Genomic DNA, 6,604 nt, shown 5'->3' on the forward strand with positions numbered 1-6,604 from the left:
GGTGTTGCCTGACCTCCCAACTACTCAGACATCCCACCTGACTCCGTTTCCTAGCTTTGTGTCTGTTGTGCATGACACAGCACCCAAAACAGAGTTGATGTTCTAAAAATTCCTGCTGAGTAACTGTATGTCCCTTGAGACCCCAATAGGGAGTGGCAAGACCACCTTCACTATGTCAGTGCTCACGTCCTAGAGGTCAGTACGCTGATGGTTTCATGAATCATCATATTTCCACAGATAGAAACACAGATGGCTATTGACTCATTGACTTTTTCTGTCTCACACACATTTCACTTTTTAGAAGCAAATGCAAACAAGTTGGACTTGGAATCAAAGTTTGATTTTGTCAAAAGACAACTCATGAGCAGCGCCTGTAGCTCAGTGGGTAGGGCATGGGCCACATACACTGAGGCTGGTGGTTTCGAACCCAGCTCGTGCCAGCTAAAACAACAATGGCAACCACAACAAAAAAATAGTCGGGTGTTATGGCAGATGCCTATAGTCCCAGCTACTTGGGAGGCTGAGGCAAGAGAACCTCTTAAGCCCAAGAGTTTGAGGTTGCTGTGAGCTGTGACACTACAGCACTCTACCCAGGGAGACAGCTTAAGACTTTGTCTCAAACAAACAAACAAAAAAAGACAACTCCATGGTTATGTTTCCAGCCAGTACATATATTTCATCCCCTTTCATAGCGGTAATTGGAAAAATAATCATGGCTTCACTTCAAAGTATGCTTTCTTGCTTTTATTTTCTGTGACCTGTATTGGGGACTTTTCACAGAACACGATTAAGAGATGTCTCAGATGAATCATGAAGTGATTGGTGTTAGTGATGCCCCAAGCAGCCACTGAACCATGTAAGGCCAGAGTGATGAGCATTACCGATCACTTGCTGAATCAAGGTGTGTGGCCAGAAGGTCTCTGTGTGCAGATGGGAATGACAAGAGCCTTTGCTACACTTTTTTGTTACAGAGAAAAAAGTCCAGAAGATCCCAGACTTCCCTCCCCCTCTCTGATGTTGAGCTGGTCATCTCAGGGAGGTAATCATCTTCCTCTGTGCCAGGCAGAGGCTGTGACCATGGGGTGGGCACTTCCCATCATTGCCTCTGTTTTGGTTCCACAGAGGAGTTCACTAAATGTCAGGGAAATTGGGAACATGCTCAAGGAACTCTGCTGACCCCAGCAAGAGCCAGCCTCCAACTTAGCCCAGGTGGCTTGAGTCAGCAGCCCATGTCACTCCGCTGTGGTCAGATGGAGGCAGGGGAATGGCTGGCACCTGCAGGCAAGGAAAGGCTGAGCCAACTCAGTGCTGCTCCTTCCCTTAGACCAGAATCACACCACTTTTCAGAAAGTTCCATGCCCTGTTCTGTTGAGGAGAGGGGGTGGGTATTCTGTGAAGCCCCCTCCCCACCCACCATACCTCTGCTAGCTCCTGCTGCAGGTGACCTCAGGACCTCCTGGCACCTGCCCTGGCTGGCTCAGCACCCATTCTGCTTCTGTTCTGTTGCAAGGCCCACTGCAACTCCTCTCTCATGTCCCCAAAAGGTCCATGGGGGCCCCTGCTCTGAGAAGGGCAGGGAGAACCTCATGCACTCTGCCCTGGCTTGTCCCTGGCAAGGAGCTGGGACATGCCTGGTCTCACTCAGGGCCATGTGCTTAGCATGCTGCCCCAAACCACCAGCATGTGGCATACACAGTGATTTGTCAGTGATTTCTAGGTGGCTAAGAATGTCGCTGTGTTGATGTCATTTAGCAGCAGCACAGGATGTTCTGACAAGCTAAGAGGCCGCAGGACAGCAGGTGTCAAGACCGTGGCTTCCTTCACTCTCTGAGCATTGTGAAGACTCACCCATCTTATCTATAATGAAGTATTTCTGGTCTGCTTAAAATAAAGAGGTGTCATTATTAAGAGCCCGTCAACACCACTGGATTTGCTCAATAAATAATTTATAAAAGTTTGTCTTTAAAACACTTTGTGATACATGGTTTGTCTGCACAGCACAGTCCTCTTATCCAAACACACAAGCCACAGCCCCGGGGGGCCCCAAACCTCCACGTGTTCTGGCTTCTTCCCTTACAGTCAGTGCAGCCGGAGTGGCAGCTGTGGGACTCTGTCACGCCTCCAGGGCTGTGGACAGCAGCTCCTGGCATTTACAAGGCCTCTTCTCATTTACAAAAGGTTCTCGTGTGTGTAGCTGTTTTTCATTTAATTGTCACCAAACCTTGTAGAATTCATATTAAGGTGTGTCCTTAAGCACAGGGGCAGGGAGGTTCCAGGGGGTCTGGACAACGTGGAAATGAACAGTCAGTGAACAGGGCTGAGACATGGTCCTGGGCACAATCACACTCTCCAGGCCATCACTGAGTGGTCACAGGTGCCACCCTTACCTCAGAGGCCACAGCTGTTGACCCTTTACTAAGAAGACCTAAGCACTTTGTTTCACGGCATGGAGAGTGCTGCCTGGGAATACAGAGTGGAAATAGGCCAAAGAAGATTCTTCCAAGTTTACGGAAACCCACACTCTGACTCCACTCCCATAAAGTCAGTGTCAGTGTGCATACATTTATGGTGTGCGTATAAACACTAATATGTTACTTACAGAGAAGGGAGAACAGCAACTTAAAAACACATTAATAATTAAAGCACCAGGCTCCTTCTGTCTTTTTGCTACAACTGCATTTATTCTGCTCCTTTCCTGTCATTGCTGTCACTGTGTAACTGCACGACAGGTTCCCCTATATTGCATGTTCTGTCTGGAGGGAGCACAGACGTGGGGACCAGCGTCCCCACACACTGAGTTCTCCTGCTGTCTTTACTCACATGCACAGGCCGACAAACAGTCACATTCAGTGGAGTCACAGCAGAGCTGACTTTCCCTGAGTCACTTTTCTCCCCTCTCATTCTGCAGCTGAAAGGTTAAACACACAGGCCACATACCATCCTTAAACTCCATCTTATTTCTCTTCTGTTTCTTACCCTTTGAGCCCTAGTGAAGCATGAGTGTGCTGAAGGGAGTCCACCCTGACGTCCCCAGAGGGTGAGCCAGACGTGGAAGAACAGGGCTCACCTTCCCCAAAGGACAAGCAGCCGAGTAAAAGACGGAAGGCAGGCGGGAGGGAGGGAGTCAGCAGGGAGGGCTGAGCTCTGGGCAGGAATACCTCCGTGTCACTCCTCAGAAGAGGTCACAGTGTGGACAGGGCCGGCTATGTTCTCTCTAGCTGGGCTGACCAAGGGAAGTATCCCCATGGTGGGCGGTGAGTTTAGCAAGTAAAAGCTCCTGTTCATATACCAAAACATCCATCAGTGCGTGGGACGGGGGTTGGAGACAAGACTTACAGGTGTGACCGAGGTCTGTGGGTGGCGTTGAGCCTAGGGACTGTAGCCCAGCACAGCCTGTCTCCACCCACTTGCCAGTTAAGAGACTTTAAGGGTTGTTTAGTTTGTCTAGGATGGCTTGAATCCAGACCAGGACCAGACAGGAAAGCAGCCTCTGGAGAGGGTAGGCCAGTAAGGGGAAGGAGATGGACAAATGGGACAAAGGGACAGCCAGGTCCTCAGTGCGCACAGCAGTTCTGGAAATGAGTGCTCTGTCCAGCCCACATGGAGCATTTAAAATTCAGATTTTGGACTGGGCACAGTGGCTCAGGCCTGTAATCCCAACACTCTGGGAGGCCGAGGCAGGTGGATTGCCTGAGTTCAGGAGTTGGAGCCTGTCTCTACTAAAAATAGAAAAACTGGCAAGGTCTTGTGGCAGGTACCTGTTGTCCCAGCTATTCCAGAGGCTGAGGCAGAAGGATCACTTGAACCTACGAGTTTGAGGTTGCTGTGAGCTGTGACACCACAGTACTCTACCCACAGTGGCAGAGTGAGACTAAAGAGAAGTTTTTCAGAAAAGACTGAAAGACTCTGTCCCAGAAAATAAATGCATACACATCTATGTAAAATAAAATAAATTAAATAAATAAAATTCAGACTATGTCACATATGAGCCCAGATTCTGGGTTTTGTTTGTTAGTTTGTTCATTTTTCCCTCATACTTGCTCCACTTTCCCACAAGGCAGTCACTGTCCCGTGAGGACAGAGCTGCTGCTGTAACTGGACGTGTGGCCCAGCCGGGCCCAGGCCCCTCTGGCCCAAGCCCCTATGACTGAGGACTCCTTGTTCCAAGACTTTTCATCAGGTAGAGTGATATTTCTCTGCAACTGTCTGTGCCCATCAAAAGTGGTATAATGAGATTTCTAAGCATTTGTAAACTTAATGCAAAGAGCAGGCCCACTTCCATCCTGCCTTTGGTTTGCCTGGATTCTGTACACTATTTAAAAGGTAGGCCTTTAAGCTATTTTGCATGAGAAATAGTTGGAGAATGTAGGCAAAATTTGTGTAGAAAAGACAAGACTTGGGTACTACAGGAGGGTGGGTCCTCATATGTGTAAGGTTGTCACAGGGAAATTATTGGACTTGACCGGCAAGTGCTCATAAACTTGACCCCCAGTTGCAATTTATTAAAAATGTAAAAATACAGAAAGATCAAAAGAGGAAAGAGGGAGTACCTGCAGTCCAACTTTAAAAAAATAATAGAAGATTGAAAAAGATATTCCATGCAAACACTAACTGAAAGAAAGTAAGTGCCTCTGTGTTATTATCTGATGAGGAAGACTTCATGGCAAAACATTATTATGCACAAGCGACATTGCATGAGAATAAAAGACCAGGTTCATCAGGAAGACATAGCAATTTTACATATGAAGGCATCTTATAATATAGTTTCCAAATAAATAAAAAAAATTAATAGAATTACAAGAAAAATTGTCAAGCCTGTAATGGGGGAGACTTTATCATGATAACATTGTGATAAAACAATGAGACCAAAAAAAAAAAAACCTCAGTAAGAATACAAAAGTTTGAACAACAATAAAAGATGAACATCCCTAATGTTAACTCCAAAATCCAAAATGCTCCGAAATCTGAAAACTTTTGAACGCTGGCATGATGCCACCAGGTGGAAAATTCCACACTTGACTTCAAGCCAGGAAGCTAAAATGTAGTCAAAATTTTATTTAATGAGCAAAATTATTTAAAATACTGCATAAAATTACCTTTAGGCTATGTGTATGAGGTGCCTAGGGAACACAGATGAATTTTGTGTTTAGATTTGGGTCTCATCCCTAAGATATCTCATTATGTGTATGAAAATGTTCCAAATTCTGAAAATATCTGAAATCTGAAATACCGTTGGTCCCAAGCATTGAGGACAAGGGTATTCAGCCTATACCAGTGTATAAGGCTCTGTTTTGCATTGCTATGAAGCCATACCTGAGGCTGGGTAATTTATAAAGAAAAGAGGTTTGTTTGTAGAAGCAGACTGTCCTAGGAGCACGAGCATCTCTTTCTGGGGAGGGCCCTAGGAAGCTTCCTATCCAGGTGGAAGGAGAAAGGGGAGCAGGCATCACAAGGCAAGAGAGGGAGCAGAAAAGAGAGGAGAGGGTGACCCTCCTTTAACCAGCCCCCCGCCTGTGAATTAATGAAGGAGAACTCACTCCTTACCACAGGGAGGGCACCAAGCCATTCAGGAGGGGACCACCCCTGTGGCTCAAACACTTCCTACCAGGCCCTACCTCCAACTTTGGGAATCAAATCTCAACATGAGATTTAGAGTGACAAATATCCAAACTATGCCAGCTAGTAAATATGATTTAACTGGCTCACACGGAACTCTGCAGTCTGTTGCTACAGAAGGTGTGTGTGTTCTGTGCACTCACAGAATATTTAACAGGAGAAGGTGGATCACTTGAACCCAAGAGCTTTAACCAGCACCCACGCCTGTGGTCAAACTTAACAAAATTAGACCATATTCTCTACTATGAAGCAGAGTTCTACTATTTTTATAATATTGAAATCATATGAGTTTTCTGACCACAAAACAATTGATCTAAAAATAATTATATAGATAACTAAAGAGTTGACATAGGGAAATAAAAATATTCCTTTTGTTAAATAGGGAATCTTCTCCCCACTCAATGTTTTTAGTTGGCTTGTCAAAGATCAGGTAACAGTAAGTAGCTGGATTCATCTGTTGGCTCTCTATTCTGTTCCATACATCTACCTCTCTATTTTTGTGCCAGTACCATGGAATACTATGCAGCCATAAAGAAAGATGGAGACTTTACCTCCTTCAAGTTTACATGGATGGAGCTGGAAAATGTTCTTCTTAGCCAAGTATCACAAGAAAGGAAGAAAAAGTATCCAATGTGCACACCCCTATTATGAAACTAATTTATAGCTTTCATATGAAAGCTATAACCTAATTATAGCCTAAGAATATGGGGAGGGGGGAAGGTGAAGGAAAGGAAGGGGCTGGATGGGTGGAGGGAGGGTGATTGGAGGGATCACCTCTATGGTTTATCTTTCAAGGGTACAAGTGAATCTTTCTAAAAGTAGAAATAGACATTGTAACACAATAACTAAGAAAATGACATAAAGGCTATGTTAACCAGTTTCATGAAAATATTTCAAGCTGTATATGAAAACACCACACTGTACCCCATGATTGCATTAATGTACACAGCTATAACTTAATAAAGAAAAAAAATTCCTCTAAGTAGAT

This window comes from Otolemur garnettii, unplaced genomic scaffold (genome assembly GCF_000181295.1).
Source record: "Otolemur garnettii isolate 467f Iridium unplaced genomic scaffold, OtoGar3 scaffold00170, whole genome shotgun sequence".
Lineage (NCBI taxonomy): Eukaryota > Metazoa > Chordata > Mammalia > Primates > Galagidae > Otolemur > Otolemur garnettii.